The following is a 23,591-nucleotide window of genomic DNA, read 5'->3' on the forward strand; positions in this document are numbered from 1 at the left end:
TGTTGTTGTTGTTGTTGTTGTTGTTGTTGTCATCGTGCTGTGCAAATGCATTCAAGATTATTCCCCACTTTCTTTTGTATTAATTTTGGTATATCCAGTTTTATTTTGAGGTCTTTGATTCACTTGGACTTGAGTTTTGTTCAGTGTTATGAAAATGGATGTATTTGCATTTTCCCTATGCAGATATCCAGTTAGTCCAGTATCTTTTCTTGAAGATGTTTTCTTTCACTGTTTCTTTATCAAGAATCTAGTATGCATGCTACTGGGGGCTTATTTGGGGGATCTTGATTTGGTTCCATTGGTCATTTTGTCTGTCTCTGTACAAATTTCATGTGGTTCTTACCACTATTGCTCTGTAGTACAGCTAGCTTGATATCAGAGTTTGTTACTTCTCCCAAAGTTCTTTTGTTTTGGGGGATTGCTTTTGGTATCCTGGATTCTCTGTTTTTCGATATGAAGTTGAGAGTTGCTCTTTTGAGGTCTATAAAGATTGTCTTGGAATTTTGATGGGTATTGCATCCAAAGGGTCCATTGCTTTTGATAAAAATGAACATTTTCACTGTTAATACTACCTATCCATGAACACTAGGAATCTTTCCATCTTATGATATATTTTACAATGTCTTTCCTCAGGAATGTAAAGTTCTTATCCTAAAGGTCAGTTACTTGCTTGGTTAGTGTTTCACCAAGATAGTTTATATTATTGATGTCTATTTTAAATGATTTCTTTTTTTGATTGCTTATGTATACTGTCATATCATCCACAAATAATGATAGTTGACTTTTTCCTTTACTTGTTTTATTTTTATGGCTATACTTTAAAGTACTATATTGAGTAGATGGGGAGATATTGGGCCTTATCTTTTCCATCATTTTGTGTAATTGCTCTATGTTTCTTTCCATTCAGTTCAATATTAGCTATTGACTTCCTGTATATTGATTTGATTATTTTTAGGTATGTACCTTGTATCTCTGACCTCTCAAAGGCTTTTACTATGAAGGGGTGTTGGATTTTGTTAAAGGGATTTTCAGTCTCTAATGAAAAAATCATTTCCTTAATTTTTTTCTGTTTGTTTATATGGCAGATTACATTGATGAATTTTCATATTTCAAACCACAATTGCATCCCTAGGTTAAAGCCAATTTGATCATAGTGGATAAAGTTTTTGATGTGTTCCTGGATTCAGTATGCAAGTATTTTTCTGAGTATTTTTGCATCAATGTTCTTAAGAGAAATTGTTCTGAGTTTCTCTCTTTTTGATAAGACTTTGTATGGTTAGATATCAAGATGACCATGGCTTAATAGATTGAGTTTGGCAAAGTATCCTCTGTTTCTATTTTGTGGAATAGTTTGAGGAGTATTGGTATTAGCTCCTTTTGAAAGACTTATAGAATTCTACATTAAAACTAGATAAGATTGATGATGCTAAAAAGTGCATGCTGAAAGGGACCAGATATAGATCTCTCCTGAGAGACATATCCAGTGCATGTCAAATACAGAAGTCAATGCTAACAACAAACCACTGAACTGAGAATAGTACCCCCTTTGGGGAAATTAGAGGGAGGAAGGATTGAAAGAGCTGAAGGAGCTTGCAACCCCATAAGAGCATCAATGCCAACCAAACAGTTTCAAGGGACTAAACTACTACCGAAAGACTATACATGGACTGACCCAGGGCTCCGACTGCATAGGTAGCAGAGAATAGTCTTGTTTGGACACCAGTAGAAGGAGAAGTCCTTGGTCCTGCCAGACTGGACACTCAGTTAAGGGGAATATCGGAGAAGGGGGGTAATAGGAGTGGATGGGGGGAACACCCATATGGAAGAGAGATGGAGGGGATGGGGGCTTATCGAGAGGAAACTGGGAAAGGGAATAACATCTGAAATGTAAATAAAGAAATATATCTAAAAAAAGAATTCTACATTAAAACTCTCTGGCCACAAAAAATACTCAATAGAATTCTCATAAACTGAATAAAAGAACACATTAAAATGATCATCCACCATGATCAAGTAGGCTTCATCCCAGGGATCCAGGGATGGTTCAATATAGAAAAATCCATGAACATAATCCACTATATAAACAAACTAAAAAAAATGATCATCTCCTAAGTTGCTGAGAAAGCATTTGACAAAATTCAACAGCCCTTCATGTTAAATGTCTAGGAAAGATCAGGAATTCAAGACCCATACCTAAACACAGTAAAAGCAATATACAGAAAACCAGTAGCCAACATCAAATTAAATGGAGAGAAACTTGAAGCAATCCTACTATAATCGGGAAATAGACAAGGCTTCCCACTCTCTCCCCACATATTCAATATAGCACTAGAAATCCTAGCCAGAGCAATCAGACAACAAAAGGAAGTCAAAAGGATACAAACTGGAAAGGAAGAAGTCAAAATATCAATATTTGCAGGTGATGCCAAAAGTTCCACCAGAGAACTACTAAGTCTGATAAACAACTGCAGCAAAGTGGCTGGGTATAAAATTAACTCAAATAAATTAGTAGCCTTCCTCTACTCAAAGGATAAACAGGCTGAAAAAATTAGGGAAATGACACCCTTCATAATAATCATAAGTAGCATGACATATGTTGGTGTGACTCTAAACAAGAAAGTGAAAGATCTGTGTTACAAGAACTTCAAGTCTCTGAAGAAAGAAATTGAAGAATAACTCAGAAGATGGAAAGATCTCCCATGCTCATGGATTGCCAGGATTAATATAGTAAAAATGGCCATCTTGTCCAAAGCAATGTACAGATTCAGTGCAATTAGCATCAAAATTCCAACTCAATTATTCATAGAGTTAAAGCAATTTACAAATTCACTTGGAATAACAAAAAACCCACATTATGGAAAACTTGACCTCAAGCTGTATTACAGAACAATAGTGTAAAAACTGAATGGTATTGGTACAGAGACAGGCAGATAGATCAATAGAATAGAATTGAAAACCCAGAAATGAATGCACATACCGATGGTCACTTGATATTTGACAAAGGAGCTAAAACCATCCAGTGGGATAAAAGATCGCCTTTTCAACAAATGGCGCTGGTTCAACTGGAGGTCAGCATGTAGAAGACTGCAAATCAATCCATTCTTATTGCCCTGTAGAAAGCTCAAGTCCAACTGGATCAAGGATCTCCATATAAAACCAGATACACTCAAACTAATAGAAGAAAAAGTAGGGAAGAGCCTTGAACACATGGGCACTGGGGAAAATTTCCTGCACTAGAATCTAGAATTGACAAAGGGGACTTCATAAAATTGCAAAACTCCTGTTAGGCAAAGGACACTGTCATTAGGACCAAATGGCAACCAACAAATTGGGAAAAGATCTTTACCAATCCTACATCCAATAGAGGGCTAATATCCTATACATACAAAGAACTCAAGATGTTAGACTCCGGAGAATCAAATTGCCCTATTTATAACTAGAAAATATCCTGAGTGTGGTAACCCAATCACAAATAAATAAATAAATAAATGAAACCATAACATGATATGCACTCACTGATGTGGGTATTAGCCCAAAAGTTCAGATTACCTAATGATACAATCCACAGACCACATGAAGCTCAAGAAGAAGGACAAACAAAATGTGGATACTTCAGTCCATTTAAGAAGGGGAAATAAAAAATTTCATAGGAGGAAATATGGAGAAAAGGTCTGGAGCAGAGACTGAAGGAATGGCCATTCAGAGACTGCCCTACCTGAAGATCCAGCCCACACACTTACTGCTATCAAACCCAGACAATATTGCTGATGCCAAGAAGTGCATTCTGACAGCAGCCTGATATAGCTGTCTCCTGAGAGGCTCTGCCAGAGCTTGACAAATATAGAGGCGAATGCTTGAGCCAAACATTGACCTGAGAACAAGGTCCCCATTGCTGGAGTTAGAGAAAGGATTGAAGGAGCTGAAGGGGGTTGCAAGCCAATAAAAAGAACAATACCAACCAACTAGAGCTCCCAGGAAGTAAACCACCATCCAAAGAGTACACATGGACATACCCTTGGCTCTAGCTACACATGTAGAAGAGAATGGCCTTGTTGGGCACCAATTGGAGAAGAAGCCCTTTGTGCTGTCAAGGCTGGACTCCCCACGGTAAGGGAAGAGGTAGATGGGTGGGGGGACACCCTCATAGAAGAAATGGAAGGGGATTGGATAGGAAGTTTATGGATGGGAAACTGGTAAAAGGGATCACATTAGGAATGTAATTTTTTTTTAAAATCCAATTAAAAAAAACCTGTCTGGCCCTGGGCTTTTTGTGGTCGGGATTCTTTTGATAGTTATTCCTATTTCTTTAGAAATTTTAGGTCTATTGAGAAGGTTTACCTGATCTTCATTAACTTTAGTCAGTAATATCTTTCTAGAAAATCATCCACTTTATTAAGATTTTGCAATTTTGTGGGGTACAGGTTCTTTTTTTTTTCTTTTTTTCGGAGCTGGGGACCGAACCCAGGGCCTTGCGCTTCCTAGGTAAGCGCTCTACCACTGAGCTAAATCCCCAGCCCCCGGGGTACAGGTTCTTAAAGTAAGACCTAATGATTCTTTGACATTTCTCAGTGTCTGTTGTTATAGCTCCCTTTTTATTTCTTATTTTTTAATTTGTATATTGTCTCTCTGGAATTTTCTTAGTTTGGCTAAAGGTTGGTTTATCTTCTTGATTTTCTCAAAACCAGATCTTGGTTTCATTGATACTTTGTATTGTTTTCTTTGTTTCTAAATGATTGCTTTAGCCCTGATTTTGATTATTTCCTCTCTCCTAATCTTTGGTGTGCTTGCTTCTGTTTATCTAGAGCTTTCAGATGTACTTTTAAATTGCTGTTATGAGAATGTTATAATTTCTTCATAGAGGCACTTAGTATTATGAACTTTCATATTAGCACTGATTTCATTGTGTCTGATAAATTAGGGTATGTTGTGTATTCATTTTCATTGAATTCTGGGAAGCCTATCATTTCTTTTCTTTACTTATTGCCTGACCCAGAGATGATTGACTACAGTGTTTTTTAATTTCTATAAGTGTATAAGCTTTCTGGTGTTTCTGTTTCTGTTGAAGTCCATCATGGTCTGATAAGATACATAGCATTATTTATATTTTCTTGTACCTTTGAGACATGCCTTGTGACAGACTGCATTGTTAATTTTGGAGAAGTACATTCTTTTGTATTTCGACTAGATGTTCTGTAGATATCTGTTAGATCCTTTTAATTCAGAACCTCTGTTAGTTTCATTATTTCTTGTTTAGATTCTGTCTAAATGATCTGGTCATTTGTGAAATTGAAAAGTTGAAGTCTCCCATTGTTAATGTGTGAGGTTTGATGTGTGATTTTAGCTTTAGCAATGTTTCTTTTACAAATTTGGACACCACTTATTTGGCACATAGATGTTCAGATAGGAAACATCATCTTGGTATATTTTTCATTTGATAAATATGTAATGTTTCTTCCCATTTCTTTTGATTAAGTTTTGATGAAAATCTATTTTATTAAATATTAGAATAGTTACTCCAGTTTGCTTCTTGGGTCCTTTGCTTAGAAAACTTCTTTCCAGCACTTTACTCTGAGGTAATGTCTATCTTTATGGCTGAGGTGTGTTTCTTATATGCATCAGAATGGTGGATCCTGTTTTTGCATTCATTCTGTAAGCCTGTGTCTTACAGAATTATTGGGGAATTGGGCCCACTGATGTTGAGAGATCTTAATGACCAGTGATTGTTAATTCTTGTTGTTTTGAAGATGTTGATATTGTTGTTGGTGGTGGTGTGTGTGTGTCTGTGTGTGTGTGTGTGTGTGTGTTTGTATGTCTGTGTGTGTATGTGTCTGTGTATATGTGTTTTCCTTCTTTATGTTGTTATGAAATTTCTTATATCCTGTGTTTTCTTGGATGCTATACTCCTTAGGGTGGAGTTTTACTTCTAATATTTTCTGTAGGGCTGGATTTGTGGATAAATATTGTGTAAATTTGGATTTGTCTTGAAATATCTTATTTTCTTTATCTATAGTGATAGAGACTTTTTCTGGGTATAATAGTCGAGGTTAGCATCTGTGGGCTTTTTTTTTTCTTTTCTTTGTTTCTTGTTTTAGTGGTTGCAAAATATCTGTTCGGTCTCTTCTAGCTTTTTGTGTCTTTCTTGAGAAGTTCAGTGTAATTCTGATAGGCCAGCCTTTATATGCTACCTACCCTCTTTCGTTTTGCTTTTAATACTCTTTATTTGTTCTGTAGATTTAGTGTTTTGATTATAATTTGGCTGGAGTATTTATCTTTCTCATCTAGGCTAATTAGTATTCTGTAAATTTTTTTATGTTTATTTACACCTCTTCCTTTAGAGTGAGAAATTTTTCTTCTATGATTTTGTTGAAAGTATTTGATGGGCCATGGAGCTGGTAGTCTTCACCTTCTTCTCCTTCTATTATTCTTAGGTTAGGGCTTTTCATGGTATCCCAGATTTCCTCAATGTTTTGAGTCAGGAATTTCTTAGATTTAACTCTTTCTTCTATATTTCTTTTGTCATATTTTCTATGCCAGATATGTTTTCTTCCATCACTTATATTCTGTTAGTGAGGTTTGTGCCATTCCTGTTCTCTTTCCTAGGTTTTTCCATCTCCATGATTCCCTCAATTTGTGGTTTTTTTCCTTGTATTTCAATTTTTAGGATATGCAGGGCTTGCTGTGGTAGAATAGCTATTGTGAAGGTGCCCTGTTGACAGGGCTTCTGTCGATTGTATCCTTTCATGGGCTTTTACCCATCTGCTTGTCCCGGGATGTTCCTGTTGTAGAGGGTATTGGGGGTTGTCCTAATTTTGAAGATCCTGATGTAATGTGCCTCTGTTGGACGTCTTTGTCAGTAGAAGTCACTCAGCAGTTGGGTGACCTCTGGGGATGTGGCTTGAAAGGGATTCAACAGGCAGAAGAAATGGGTTGAAGTAAAGAATCTCTGTAGAGAATTTATTAAAGTTAATTCTTAAATTATAGGAAAAGTAACACTGAAATATCCTTCCCTATAAGTTTCTACAGAACCAGTCAGGAAATTCAGAGTTACAATGACTGCCCTCTACTTCCTGAGGAGTCTCACAGAAAATGTGTTAACCATGGTTACCACCAGTGACATTATTAGTCTGCACATAACCTTCACATACACATGATATACAGATTAGTACACATTTGGCCATGGTGAAGATATCTCTGGTCTCTATAGAAAGGCATCTTTTGTCAATCCCTGGCAGACTAAATCATCCCGCTCTATGTCTCAGGGAAGTTTCTTCCAAATAAATTAAATCACTTCCATGTATTTTCTGACATTTCCATAAGATAAATAAAGCCTGCTTCTATCATAGATTTATTGTTCCTTAGATTCACTATCTCTCAATATAATACTGCTTCCATGGGCTTCTCCTAAATATTCATCATGAAGTCACAAGCTTTTCTGGGTATAAAGAGTAGATTGAACATGACCAGTCCATCACTTTACTCAAAACAAAACAAACAAACAAACAATCCAAGATATCCTGAGGACTGCAAAAGCAGCATTTTATTTTGATATAGAATTCTGAATAACTATTGAATTTCTCAGTACTGAGAGCATAATTTAATGTGGTTTATATAGATTTAATTTACAATTTTTATGCCCTAAACTTCTGAATATCACATAAACTATATGGATAATAGGAAACCATGCATTCATTAAGTGAATAGTGAGAGCCTATAATTGCAACAGATGCAAATCAGTTAGATGAAATGGTTACTATACACTCATATAGAAAATTAATTCCAACAGTGATAATCATTATTATCTGAAATTCATCATCAGGAGAGAAGCATATTGGAATATTAACCAAAGCCTCTGCACATACTGAAATTTGAAGCTTCCTTATATTCACCCCATTACCCCAGTTCATTCTTAATGTGCTGCATCTCCCAGAGAGGAAGAAGTAATTGTCATAGCTCCAATTATCAGGTAAGCACACAAAGTATGAAAATATTATCTTGCAATAGGCTGTCTTCTGCAATTTGCAATAGGTCAGAAAGCTGATTCAGGCATCTTGCCTCATCTTTGAGATATAATTTTTGGGGTCACTTCTGGCCAATCATGAGACTTGCTTGGATTTTTAGGTGCCCTTTTAGAAACTGAAATAACTATGACTCTGTTGCCCATTTTGAAATAATGCAAACATCTCATGAAACACACATTTGGATTTTCTTTATATAATAAGAGTATTAGAAAGCAAAGCACTTTATGGCATCTTTCTAAGTGTAGCTATTATTTGCCATATTTTAATTATTTAATGTAGCATAAATATTGTCTTTGACATGCATCAGCCTAGCAAGTAGCCCGTCCGGGTCATACATTCAATATGCCAGAAGCTTATATCCAGTAGTTACCATGGTTACATATTCACTATAAATACATCTTACTCATCTTGACCTTTAATGAACAGTGCTATTTTAATTTTTATTACTAACACTCGAATATCCATTTTTATTTAACCCTCCTTTTGAAGATTCCAATCTATGGCTACTTCAGCATTGACTCTTTTCAGCCTACTGGGTGTTGGGCTTAATGGAGGATTCTTTTTGCCAGCATTCAACATAGGCAAAGCAAATTTCACCATCCAATACCACCTTGCACCAATTTCCTACCAGAAATACGTCATCTATGCTTCTTTAACATTTTTCTCTCCATCACCTCTTTTACCTATAAATCTCCTTTGTCCTTGTTCTAGTTTCTCCTCCAACCCCTGGAATCATTTCAGGATTTACCTTCATCATTCCACTACTTAGCCAGAGTTCCAATTCCTGTCTGCTGGACAGCTCTTAACTGAGTAAGGCTTTATAATTCCTTCAAATGAATGTTTATGCATTTTGCGATCTACCTCTCTCTCTCTCTCTCTCTCTCTCTCTCTCTCTCTCTCTCTCTCTCTCCGTCCCCGTGTGTGTGTGTGTGTGTGTGTGTGTGTGTTACATGCGTGCAGTATAATAAACTGACAAGAAAATGGAGGTCAGAGGATAATTTTTAACCTAATCTCTTCCCACCATATGGACTCCAAGGGTTGAGCACAGTTTGCCATTGATGGAGGCAGGTACCTTAACAAGCTGAGCTATCCTGACAACCAAGCTTTTAATTTTTTCACTTAAGTCAAAAGATTAGAGTAATTTAACATCCCAGGTAAATAATTATTGAATGAATGTACAAGTAACAATTATTTCCAGACATTTTAACATTCTTAAGTTTATTTTTCTCCCTTTTGTTTCCTTTTGATTTCTTTGTTGGTTCAGGCTTTCTTTCCAATATTTATTTTTATAGCTCAAGTTTAATTTAGTTTTAACAAGAAGGCTACATAAACTCGTTCTGAATAGAATAAAGGATGTTTTGTTTGGTTTGGGGAAGATAAAAATCTATACATGTCAAATAGGTCTGTCAAGTTCCTCGGTGAGTCATATGTGGGGGTCTATGGTAAGCCTCAAGAAAATTCCGATTTTTTTTACAGAATGCTTGCAATATCAGACCCAGTACCTGAGAGACCTCTAAGAAGGTGTAATGCTTATATTCAACAGCTCTGCCCTAAAATCCAAGCTCTAATGGGAATGGCTGAGATAATGAGATCTACAGTGTCAACAACTTGATGATGAGCATGAGAATAGTGGAACCACAAATCCCCGGAACTCTGCAGCCTGACAGCAGCAGTCCCTGACAATTCCCTGAAAACTTTCTTTTTGATACAGCTTGTGTAAAAAAATAAACAGAAGCAGGTGTCTCACAGAAAGACATGTGTGTTCTATTCCAGACTTACAACTGCCATCTATCATTCTTGTCAGGCTAATCCTAAGCTGAAGTCCAGAACATCCCAAACAAATAAGTACAGGCTTTTTCTACAAAGAAATAACACACACAGCTTCAAAATACAGAACTTATTAACACAACACTTGAGAAATGGTTGAAGATCATAAACGATTGAAATTACTGTGATTGATTAGGACCAGGGAGGGATAGCTTTGTGTGGGACTGGAAATGTTACCAGTGAGGAGCTCTATTCTCGTATCAATACTGGAACTTGTATTCAGGATGACAGTCAATTAGGAATAGTCATAGAATTATTTACAAAAAGTTACATAGAGCTAATGAAGCAGAGACTTTTGTGTGGTACTAAAGAAAGAATAGAAAGATAGGTGAATGATAAAATTCCTTTTCAGTATTAATATGAGCAATGCATGTTGCTTTCCCCATAGGCTTTACTCAGTAGGCTTAAGAGCCTGAATTCCAGTTTCAAGAAATGCAAGACTTTGAGATCTTGTTTATTCTCTAATAAATCTTAGAAGCTTTTGCTTTGGTTGAAGATTGTGCAAATGTCTTCCAAGACAATGCTTTCTGCCATTCACTGTCTGCAACTCTCCCCCTGCTAGTCATTGTTAAACAGATTCATCATGATTATCATCAACATGTCTGAATTCAGCCAAACTGGAGTGCAAGAACAAAAGATCTAAGAAATTCAACCCCCTAAGAACAACAATGCCAACCATCCAGAACTCCCAGGGACTAAACCACTACTCAAAGACTGACCCATGCCTCCAGCTGCTTATGTAGCAGAGGATGGCTTTGTTGGGCAGCAATAGAAGGAGAAGCCCTTGGACCTGCCAAGACTGGACCTCTCAGTTTAAGAGAATGTTGCGGAGCAGGAAGGGGGTGGATGGGGAGGAGAACAACCTTATAAAGAAGGAGAGGGGATAAGATAGGGGCCTTATGTCTGAAAATCCTGGAAAGAGAATATCATTTGAAATGTAAATTAAAAAATCCAGTAAAAAATGAAATCAATGTGTTATGTACAAAGTGAAAGAAAGGGGCAACAAAGCCCAAGGTCTTAAAGGTGATCACCCAAGGATAACCAATGCTGTCAGTGGTAGGTATACACACTGGTCATGCCCTAATTGCCTCTATGCCAATTGACCAGGCACAGCTTTGCATCAACTGAGCAACATTGTCTAAAGTGGAGAAGAAACCTCACAGGAGAGGAACAGAAATTTGACTGTTCTCATCCTCACTCCTCCATACTCTCAGAATGTTATACTTCTAGCTTCTTTAATAATTTCTCAAGGACTATCAATAAGAAAGCAATGAGACAGATCCACATAGACAATTATCCATCACACTTAGACAGTAAATACAGTCCAATACAACCAAGTCTCAGGCTAAGGTACTGAACCTGCTAAGTGAGAAGTGTGATGACAGTCTTCAAAGGCACTGCTGAGTGTACTTAGCCTGTACTTTTGGAAACGGAGTCTATGACTGAGCCTGAACATCCCTGATGAAGAGAGAAACATGACAAAACCGGTGTGGAGAATTTGTCCGCATAGGATTGATCATCATGTCAAGAACTCTGGAGCCTGTTTATCATGGACTCACATACAGAGCAGCTGTATGTGTCCCAGATATCATACATGTAGAAGCTAAAATCTGATTAAGAATGAAAAGGTGATAGCAAATGCTCAGAGAATTATACCGACACCAACTGTGAACAGTACTCCATTACTGAAATACATGGTTAAAGGATCTCACTGTGGCAGTCAGCCTTGGCTGACCCTCATAATCAATTCAGTGTCATCTCTGTCTTTCTAAATTCTTCCAGTATTTGATTAGCTGCTCTGCATGTGAGTCCATGATATCAAACTTATTGTATTATTATTTGGGTTCTTGTCCCTTTCAAAATATTTTATGTGTTCATTGACAGTTTCCCACATGAATGTCTAATAGTTTGATCATATTCATCCCTTTCTCTCCTACTCCCAATGAGTTACTTCTCAATGACCCTCCTTATATTTTTGTGATGTATTTCCTTTTTTGGTAATTCATGGACTTTAATTTACACTATGTTCACTTACATGAACATAGGTTGTGATTATTCACTGATCTATGGGCAGCCTGCCAATGACTACATTACAGAAAACATTACTTTCCAGCACCAAACACTAGCTGAAAATTGCTCCTTACAATGGGGAGAGGCTTCAAGAGTCATTGCCATACAAATGATGGAATCTTCAGCATTACTCTTGTGCAGGCTTTTGTGTATGGCTTAAACTCCTATGAGTTCATGAATTCAGGAGCCTTATCTTTTCTTCTTAATTTTTCATTTTATATCTAACTCTGATAACCTATATATTTCTGTTAAAGTATAAATACCACAACTACTCTAGTTAACCCTACCCTAATAAAAACTTAAAATGCCAGGCCTATTTATGCTCCTTCAAACCCAGAATTGTATCCTAACAGTGTGTACTTAGTAAATAATTGTTAGGGTAAACTTATTACAATATAAAATCAGCCTAGACAGTTTGCCGTCATACACTTGTAGCAAACATAAATATATAAGTAGGTTTTCTGCCCATTCAAAGAATAATAATGTATATTAAATAAATTCACACTGTTTTATGATATTAGACTTAATTTTGGCATCTGATATCAAATATTAATCACAATTTCTATTTTTGACCTCTAAATTATCTTTGTACTTAATCTAGTGAAAGTGTTTTCATCGACCTATGCACATTACCTATCCCCTTTTCTTTGATTTTCATGATGTAGAACAACTTTTTACTTCACTGCCATTGTCAGTATCTATCTTGCCTAGAAATGATAAAAAGCAAACAAATGGATAAACTTTATTTTGTGTCTCAACCTCAGAAAATTCTTTTCAATTGTTCTAAGCTATGCGTGACTGACTGTAAGCGTGCATGTGCTCATGTGTGTGAATGTGTATATGAGTGTGTATTATGTATATGTATGTGTTCGTATGTGTGTATGCATGTGTGTGAGTGTGTGTGCACATGCGTATGTGTGTGACAAAATGCAGAGGCTGGTCATTTGTCATTTTTTACAACTCTTGCTTCTTATGCTTGCTGCCTGGGGACAATGCTGGTGAGATATCTCAATGCATCAGCTTACTACATTGCTTGAAATTCCAACAGACCAAGTGAAAACACTTCTAGCTCAACCACTTATTCTTCTGTTTCACTATGGATCAGACTTATTTTTTCTGAGCAAAACTCTCTTTGTAGTTCTACAACCACTCTAGATGTAAATAGTTATACAATTTATTAAACACAGTATAAAATTTTTAAAATATTCAGAAGTTAAATTATTATTTTTGAAACAATAAGAGCAAGAGAATGTTTCCAAGATACTAACAAAAATATATGACATAAATAAAAAAATTCCTGAATATTTATCCTTAATAATAAACAACAATTTGGCAGTTCTATACATCACCATTCATTTATTTTATTTTTTAAAATACCTAGTAATTCCAGGAGCATGAGAATCCACATCACCGTTAAGAAGACAGTCCCTTTTTTCTGTATAATCCCATATGAGACTTTCTTTCTCCAATTGCTGCTACTCCAATGTCACTTTAAAAATCATAAATAATAATGTGTTAAATTCTGCAACCTGGTAGCAGGAACAGTTTCTTGTGTAATATTCACTATTTTCAAAAAATTTGTTATTGTAAGGTAAATTGTTAACTTTCATAGAAGTTATCTATCAATCACTCTTAATGGCAGGTACAAATTCTGCTTGTCTTTTAATACCAATGCATCACTTGGGAAGGTGCATCCTAACTATTACTTTCATTCCTCTGGGTTTTTCAGTCATGTATTTTTAAGATTTATTTATTTATTTATTTATTTATTTATTTATTCATTCATTCATTCATTTATTATATATAAGTACACTGTAGCTGTCTTCAGATACACCAGAAGAGAGCATCAGATATCATTACAGATGGTTGTGAGCCACCATGTGGTTGCTGTGTTTTAAACTCGGGGCCTCTGGAAGAGCAGTCAGTGCTCTTAACCACTGAGCCATCTCTAAAAGGTTTCTGATAAGCCTCCTCATCTATATCTTACTAACCTATGCCTAGCCTTATGTTATTGTATATCTGAGTGCACATACATAGCCCCTCCAAAATCGACTTCTCTAGTTGACTGTGGCCGTTTGAATATCAGAAAGGTAAAATATACTCTTTTCCTCCATCTGTGTTCTTAATTTTACGTACAGAGAAAAATCTTTACTTCTGATAAATACCATAAAAACTGATGCTTCATGAACCTGCACCCTCCTTTCCTCTGTTACATCCTACCTTAATTATTTTTAGCTTTTAGTGAGAAGAGCATATACTGTCTGAGGAGTAAAATTTACGTTTAATAGTATTTCAGGATTGTTTTTAATGTTAGTTGAAATATTTATTGCATTTATCTTATTTTTTATTTTTTTAAAATAACCATGTAATTTCAGGAGCCTGAGAATCCACATCACCGTTAAGAAGACATACCCAAACTTTATTTCCCACTCTCTTGGCAAATTCTTTTGTATGTATACAGTTTTAGTTATTGAGCTTTGGTTTGGCTGTTATGAGAGGAGATGGAGAAACTTATGTGCCATAAAAACATTTCTCCAGATGTGTCCTGATTTACCAAAATGTAACATACAATTTTGGGAAAATGTGACAGACTAATGCTCAAAGTGCTGAATCTTTACCCACACAGCTTTATAAAAGGATCAGTTGCTGCCTATTATTAGCACACATGTGTATAGTTATGGGAAAAAAAACTGCTGCTGTACATGGAGGAGATAATCCATTTAATGAAATTAAAGACACAGTTCCAATTCATAGGATATTATCTGATAACAGTAATAGAAGTCTGTCTTAGCCTCATGCTGCCTTGTTATAAAAGGTAATTTAACAAGCAAACAAATAAAGATGAGAAATTGAAATGTGAATGCTTCTCCAATAAGAAAAACATAATGCCACACCACCATTTTAGCTGTCTACAAATAAATGTATTCTATTTAAACCTTTAAATAGAAAGAATAAATAATTCAGTCCTGCATTAATCATCAGCAATTTTGCCACTTACACTGACTGTGAGACAGTATCTGAGAAAACATATGGACGCAAAGAGAGATCACAAACAGAATGTAATTTCATTGCTTTTAAATGCAATACACTTAGTGAGAAGGAGAATGGCATCATTGCAGAATCTTGAAGCTAAGCTATTTTCCTATTGAGTTAATGTATCTATTATGAGGTCATCAACCTCCAACTTTAACTCTTCTGAAAATAAAGGAGTACCCCTGACTTGTAGAAGTGCTTTTGAAACTGTCCTAATATGTTTCTAAGTAGAGTAGTATAGGAAAACCTCTGGTAGCTAAGAGACACTCTTCATGATAAAAGCACTCTGTTCCATACACAGTCTTTTACTTAAAACTAAAAACCCATCAGTGAAAGAAATTCTAGGGTTATTTTCTTCATTTAGAAAAGAAATCTCTATGCCATACGGAGGTTTAGAAATAGAAGGATCCTAGATCAGAGTAGACAAAGTCAAATGTTTGAGAGTGGCCTCTTAGATTATGCAAGGTTGTCCTTCCCAGAGTACAACTGACTGAAGTAGATAATGAATAAGTTAACAGGGCATGACAAGTCACCTGCAATGCCCCTGTACCTAAAGCAGAGATGGGGACACCGACAGCATACTGGCTAGCTAGACTAGCCACGATAGATGAACAAACATGTCCAAAGGGATAGCCTACTGTCTGAATCTTCCAAGAATGTAGTCATTTGAATGTTTTCTGCCATTTTCCTTCTATGTCTATAAATGTACAAGATTAGTAACAAGGCTATACAAGTGTGTCAGTGGTTTGGACCCTATTCCAGTTCTCTGCACCCACATGAGGGTTCACAGCTACCTGAAACTCTAGTTTTGAGGCATCCAGTTCCTTTTTCTGACCTCTCCGGGCACCAGGCACAATAATTGTGTACAAGAAATATATGTCATTATTATTTTGTTTAAAAATAATTATAAAATTTTACATAAATAACATTAAATCATACCCACTAAAAGAAAACATCATGTTATATTTGAGTTTCTTTTAAAAAGGCAAATATAATTTACTTTTAGAAGTATGGGTAGGTGAATGTATTTTTGCTACTAGTAGTCAAATAATGACAACTAATGCAGGATATTATTTAGTTTACCTATTCATTAAAACTCAAAACAAACTACTAATATAGCTAAATTAACCTCATAACAAGTATATGAATAGATATGAAGCAAACATATTTCTAAATAGGAAGAACTAAGAATTTAGAGAGTTTTTCTGATTTCTATAAGAAAATACTTTAAACTGATGTTCAAGATAACAGACATTTATTCTCACAGGAGGCTGTAATGCGAATTCATTGTTCCTAGCTCAAAACTGCATCCCCAGCCTGAGTGTTATCCCCATGGGAGCTGCTGAGAACAGCCTGCTTTTCCCTCTTCCATGCCACAGCTTGGGTGATTTTCCTACTAGCACAGATACTATTCACGTCTCTGCCTGCTTGGTCCTAATGCTCCTCCTTTCACTTCCTGTGTTCCATGCGCCTTTCGCCTTTCTTTCAACACATCTTAACTACACTTAGAACCAAGTACACAAAACAGGACATTCTCCAACCTCAAAACCACCACATTTATTCATTTCAGAAATTAGGTCACACTATTTAGATGATCAGACATTCATGTGAAAAGAATGCAGGGTTATTTTAAACAAGGAAAATGGTTTATACTGTAGTTATATGTCTTTCTTTGACTTAAAATTGTAATGTCACCATTTTTATGTTTGTTCTAATGACTTTTAGTGGAACAAATATAGCTAGAGAGGAAAGGAAAAATCAGTCATGGGAAAGCATGGAACTTGGATGAGTATTGGAAAATATGCACAACAAAATGATTGAGAATTTTACAGAAGGGAATTAGGAAAAAGGAAAAGTGGGTGAAATAATTTCTAGACATACAAGATTGTACACAGTGCAAACCATTTGAAACTTCGCAGCCCTGTGTCACAGAGAAGAGCCAAAGAGGTCATGAAAAAGACAATAGATTGAGGAAATGAAAACAATCTCACCCACCCAGCCACACTGCTGAGTCAGGTACTACAATACACAGCTTTTGTGACATAGCCTGTCACACAGTCCCAAACCTCATCAGAACTCTTCCCCTTAGGAACTAAGCTTCAATTTTCACATGGGAACATTAAGGTCTAACTGAGAGGCCAGGGTGGTAAGATACGCAGGGGTCCTTCCCCTCTCAGAGGAGATGGGGTAAGAGAATTGAAGAAAGGAATCTGTAAGAGAGGATGTGAAGAGAGACAGTGTTTGGGATATAAAAAGAAAAAAAATTAAATGAAGATCTGATTAGCCTCCCTCAGGGGATGTTATCTGGAGACCAATCTGCTTGGAGAATACAAGTTAGTGATTTTATATAGAAAACCCTGACAAGAAGAAAGAATTCAGCTATACTCTAGTCACTAACACCTGTACTAGATACTTCAGTAGAAGGCAAACAGGATCTGTAATGGGAAATTTCGGGCATGAAGTTCGTAAAGGCCAAAGCGGTACAAGCCAGGCAAGAGTTCTCGGTTCACTGCCCTCTGAGGCAGCGAGCAGTTGGCTCCATTTAAATAAGTTAAAAATAGACTAACCAGCAGTTAAAAATTTCTGCACAGCAAAACGCAGAGAGGGTGAGGCTTCTCTTTGATTTCCAAAGGTTTGCTTCATTGAGTCTGATAATGGTGCATGACGTGAGGAATGTCAGCGATACTCTGGTCTCACATTACCTGAGCTTCACTTGGCCATCAGTGTAATTTATCTAAGGGCAGCTTGCTGCTGAATAAAGAATAAAGAGCTCAGCTTGAAGTCTTACAGCTTACACAGCAGGAGTTTCTGGAAATGTTACTGCTGGCAAGGAAACTCTTACTTATTGAACCAGTGGATAACGTCCGTTAAACCCCCACCCCAGCCCTTCCTTTGGTATGGTGTGGTTTTTTGTTTATTTGTTTGTTTGTTTGTTTGCATTTGCACTAGGTTGGATTGCAGACAGGACACTTTATATTTTGTTGCTGGTTTAGTCTTGGTCAACAAAAGCTGGGAAGCATGCAATATTAAGGATGGATTCTAAAATTTAAGGACTGAAGAATCCACACATTGGTCTTAGAAGGTGGAAGAAAATAATCACAGGAGGCAGAGGGTGGGAGAGACTTGGGAGGAAGAAAGGAGAGAGGAAAAAGGGGGCAGGGTCAGGTGTGGGAGAAGATGGAAGATGTACAGAGGGTCAGGAAATTGAAGAGAGGTGTGTAGCAATAAGAGATGGAAAACTATGGGTAGCCCACAGAATGTCTCAGATGCCGGAAAGCAAGAGGCTTCCAGGACCCAATGGGGATGACATTAGCTGAAATACCCAACAAAGGAGAGAGTCTGTATCCAGAGACCATACCCAGAGGTTAGGCATGCCCCCAGGTCAGGAATGGGGCCACCCACCCTTCTCAAAAATTTTAACCCAGAATTGCTCCTATCCAAAGGAAATACAGGGACAAAGAGTGGAACAGAGACTGAAGGAAAGGCCATCCAAAGACCGCCCACCTGGGGATTCATCCTATATGCAGACACCAAACCCAGACACTACTGCTGATGCCAAGAAGTGCTTGCTGACAGGAGCCTGATATAGCTGTCTCCTGAGAGCCTGATATAGCTGTCTCCTGAGAGTCCTCCCAGGGACTAAATCACTAAGCAAAGAGTACACATAGCTGGACCCATGGCTCCGGCCCTATATGTAACAGAGGATGGCCTTATTTGGCATCAGTGGGAAGGGAGACCCTTGGTCCTCTGAAGGCTTGATACCCCAGTGTAGGGGAATGCTAGGACACTGAGGTGAGGGTAGGTGGGGAAGGTCTCTCGTAGAAGCAGAGGGAGAGAGAATGGGTTAGGGAGTTTGCAGAAGGGAAACCAGGAAGGGGGATAACATTTGCAATGTAAATAAATAAAATAACCAATAAAAAAATAAATAAGTAAACCGGTGTAAGAGAGAAAAGAAGAAGGGAAGTAAGACAGGATAAGCATTAAACTGTTTTGATTTGCCCCTGAGGCAAACACAAGTTGGTTTCCCTTTCAAGTGGAATGGAGAAGACAAGGCTGCTTCTATCTAGTCCAATCAGGAACCAGTTGGTTACAATTAAGCTGTTCTCAGCCTGTGCATTACAAACCATTTGGGGTTCTAACTACCTTTTCATAAGGGTCACAGATGATTTACTGTGCCTATCAGATATTTACATTACAATTCATAACAGTAGCAAAATTACAACTTATGGAGTAGCAATGAAATAATTTATGCTTTGGGGATCATCACAGGTTTGAAAACCAATAGCTTTGATCTCTGTATCCAATAGTCATGAGATGATTTTCATCTTTCCAAAAGACATGAAAAAAGTTCAATGTATGAAGCAAATACCATTGCCATCTTTAAATATTTTCATTATAGTTACCCACCTCTAAATCACATAGTTCAATACCTGTGTCTTGTTTACTTTACAACAATAATCTGTGATCAAGATAATGAATCGAGTACTTCACTGGCTCATCTTTGAGTACAATTACCCAGTGTTCATTTACCTCTGAAAGTTTTGTATCGCTAGGTAGTAAGAAGAAATATGTCCATTCTTGTTGATTATGTTCAACAAGGATTCTCAAAGTGTGGTAAATATTAAAATCTATTGTATATCATTTAAAGAGTGCAAGAGTTGAAAATGAAATTACTTTCCAATCATGTAGTACTGTCCTCTGTTCAGTCACCCCAGCATTATTTTATTTGTTTGATCCTGTTACCAAAAAAGAAAAAGAAGTTGAAGGTAAAATTCCCAATCATTACTTCCTCCATGGATAGGGTGTTCAAATTTTTTGTGGTGTTTTTTGATATCTCTCTATTTTATATTCCTATAAATATATAAATAATCATTAATGCTGTCTTTATCTCTATTGACTTCCACTCCAACCTTGAATTTGTACATCATTATCAAGCTTTCTCTGATTCGCATGTTTGACCTGCACAGGATCAATGATTATTTTGCAGCATCCTTTCTGTTTGTCATAGAACATGATGTTTATGTAATAATATTTCATTTTTTAACCAGCCTGAGTCTCATCTCTACCATTTAATTTAAAATATAATCACAAAGTCTATGGCTAGAATCCACTCATATTCCAATAGGATTTCCGGAAATGGCACCCGTCATCCCATGCACCATGCAGTGCTCCCATGTTCTTGACAATAATGAGACATTGGGTTTGATATTTAACTCTGGCTCATATTTCCATACTTCCATTTTTAAAATGTGGTGAGACCCTGTTTGCTTGTCTTTCTTTAGATATTTTTGAGAGAAATTTTTTTTTATTCATGTATCATTTTCATTTCATTGCCTGGGATACCCTAGGACAGTTTTCCTAAACCTTGAGTTTTACACTATGAAGAAATATCTTAAATTGACAGTTGCTGCTAGCATAAGAATTCTGGCGGCTCTGTGCATGAAGCTTCAGATCTTTCCTTTCCATAATATTCCCTGCAGCATCACAAGCAGGATTTGTCTCATTTACTTAGTTTTCAGTCTGGGCCCCTCTAAGAGACCCATGAGCTATCATGTCAACTCATTTCCTTTATCCAGTGTTAAGTTCTTTCTTGTAATTATTTTCCTTTGCACTCCCACCTGGGATGAGTGTGGTGTCATGGTTTGCCTTTAGCTTGCTTCTGAACATATTCTCTCAGACATCACTGTCTGTCTCCAGTGTGCTTTTTCTCCTCTATTGAAAGAACTCAGTTTTTATACTGTCATCCTGTTTTTCAAATTGCAGACATGGAAAATTTTTCTAATTAAAATTCTACTTTAATACCTGTTCTGTTATTAGTCTATATTCAATACATACTTAATGATACTTTGAGATGACTCAGGGCTCAACAACTAAAGATGCCGGCTGACAGTCCTGCCTGACTGCCTGAGGTTTACACCCGAGACTCATATGTTGGAAAAAGAGAACCAAATTGTAGGCTTATATTTTTCAAAACCTACTTTAATAAGTGTATTTAAATTTTGTAACCTCCCTTCTAGCCCTCCACCCACCAGAGGTAATGGAAAGTAAAGGTTTATAGGGTAAAAGGAGGGTGTGGACTTTTTTAGAAATAAGTTATCATACATACAGGGGTATGGAATTAAAATAAAAAGGAAATAAGTTATCTGGAGGAATCCAATCTATGTTATGAGGATATCGGCAGTACACACAAATCAACACTGGTAACTCAATCCACTTGCAAACGCCATCCAAGGATGAGCAATGGCAGTTCAATAAAGAAAAACCGTGAGGCTCAACCAATAGGCCTGAGTACAAGGAAATGGCAAGAAGCCACAGGCAGTTCTTTGGTGCATTTCTCTCTGTGAAGTCACAATGAATGACACTCAACAATGATTAGCAAGACAAACCAACACCAAAGAGCATCACTGGTGACGACCAGCATCAGCAAAGCCCAACAATGGCAGCAAAGAGTGGCAAGGTGAACCAATGCAGCATAGCATTGTCCACTATCTGTTCGGTTATTTTCATACCTTTTAAATATTGCATGTCCTCCCAAACATCTGCTCTAGCAAAACATTACATGCTCTTTATTCAGGCAGCTTCCAGAAAATCACTACATGTCTATTCTCAGCAAAACATCCTCTCATGTGCCTGTTTCAATGAAATTATTCTCTCATAAGACAATTTACAGAAAAACATCACACAATACACCCAAGTCTCCAAAGAAACCAGAAATTTCCACTTCACTAACTCGTTGAGTAGTCCTCTGACCTCCATATATATGCAGTGACAAACATGTATGTGTCCGTACCTGTATATGCATGTGCATATACAAACCGTTTGTGGAGGCACACAAAAATAAATGAAACATAATACAATCTTTTAAAGAAATAAACATGATTATCTCAATGTTATACTTTACACAAAAGTGGCATACATACTTTCCACATCCCACAATATGTTTTATAACAAATATTATATCTGAAAATGTAACATTTAAAAGTTCATTCAGGAGCAGGAGATGTTGCTCCGAAGTTAGGAATCACTGTTGGTCTTTCAGACATCTTAAGTTCAGTTCCCAGACTAAGAGGGGCACATTACCATCTCTTAATCGAGAGCCAGGGTCTCTGACCTCTCTCCTGGCCTCCATGGCATATGCACACATGTAGCATACATTTAGACACACAGGGAATAAATCGATAGAGAAAAAGATCTATTCATAATTTTGGATTGGTTTCGGTCAGAATCCAGGAATGATGATGTGAGAGTGAGAGCAGGAAATGATCATACCATGAGGTTACCTCCATCATTCTCAAGATGCCCATGAAAGAGGCTCCCTGCAGTACATAGCTAGGTTATCCTACATCCTTCCACCACGTGAGGTTACACTACCTTTCCTCTGTATACAGTATTCACCATATACCCCAATCCGCCAGCACCTTCACCTTGGACTTCCCAAGTTTCACAGTTGAAATAAAATAAATTTCATAGTTTTACAGTGACAAGCCTTGGGTGTTTCCATATAATACCCAAGCAAATAAAGACATACATTTAAAAGTTCTTTAATAGATTCTGTTGGATTTATCAAAGGCAGTTTTGTCAGCTAGAACCTTATCTTTCAAAAGAATATATGTATACTTGTAGCTCAGCAAACCACAATTGTATATTAGTAGGAAATATCTGGATTCTAGAGAAAACAAAAATAGCCTGTCCCTAATTTTAGGGTTTCAGACAAGAAAAAGAATCATCTAACAGGATGTTCCTGGGGGAAAACCCAGATCTTTCCATCTGAAACTCATGTTTCCATGCACTGGAGCTGTTACCAACTTTTAATTTGTTTTAATTTGCATCCCCCCCCACACACATACACACTTCTAAATATGCCAGAGCATAGTTGGGGCAGAGGGGCAGAGAAGCAGAGTACAACTTTTAAGAGTTGGTTCTCTCTAGCATTTGGTTCCCAAGGACTTAACTCAAGTCATCTAGGTGGGCAGGAAGTGTTATGTCATGTGTCATAGTATTTTAAAATAAAGATTGAACTTAAAAAATATCATTTCCATTTGGTAAAATAGCATTTTGCTTTATAGGAAACAATCATTGTGTTATTTTTCTACACCTATAAATATATTCAGTCACAAATGTCACTGTTAATGTTTTTGGACGTTATTTTCAATGTCCCAAAACCCAATTTCCATTTTCAATACATGCCTAAAATGTCCTCATTGTTTCCCTGAAGCGGCAGATGTCAATTTGATACAAGCACTTTTTAATCCATCAAATGGCTCTGCCTGGAGTAACTGGACAGTCAAACTTGGCTGCACTGATAGCTTGGAGATGAGGCTTTTAGGCCTCTTTACAATATGACACCATGAAGTAAAGTATCTTTAAAATGGCCTTCTGCTTTCCTGTTTCCTAATTTGAGTAGAATAGCTGAGCACCTTGAGGGGCTGGAGAGTACACACTAAATAGATATTAGAAGAGAATGTACTTTGAAGGAAGAAGCTGCTATAACACCAGAGGGCACTGGACAGGCCTTAGCTTAGTACTGAGTCCTTAGGCAGCAGATCTGTGGTTGCAGCTTTTCAGATTCACAGCAGTTATAAGGCAGGCTCACCCTGTGGGTCCAGAAGAGATTCTTAACACCTTTCCAGAAAGGCTGTCTGC

The 23,591-nt window shown here is 37.0% G+C and overlaps 1 long non-coding RNA gene across 9 annotated transcripts in view; it reads left to right on the forward strand.

The window, feature by feature from the left end:
• The first annotated feature begins 3,888 nt into the window (after positions 1-3,888).
• LOC100909684 (uncharacterized) overlaps positions 3,889-23,591 on the forward strand; it is a 73,952-nt gene continuing 54,249 nt past the window's right edge. For 2 of the 9 annotated variants that reach the window (XR_015627493.1, XR_015627485.1), the window contains exon 1: positions 3,889-4,107. This is a non-coding gene — a long non-coding RNA (uncharacterized LOC100909684). Of the gene's footprint in view, positions 4,108-7,816; positions 7,964-8,729; positions 8,829-9,494; positions 11,388-11,654; positions 12,678-23,591 lie in introns of those variants that run through there. The other 7 variants (XR_015627486.1, XR_015627487.1, XR_015627490.1 and 4 more) reach the window with 7 other exon arrangements.

The sequence above is a fragment of the Rattus norvegicus genome, chromosome 8 (assembly GCF_021556685.1).
Source record: "Rattus norvegicus strain SHRSP/BbbUtx chromosome 8, alternate assembly SHRSP_T2T, whole genome shotgun sequence".
Lineage (NCBI taxonomy): Eukaryota > Metazoa > Chordata > Mammalia > Rodentia > Muridae > Rattus > Rattus norvegicus.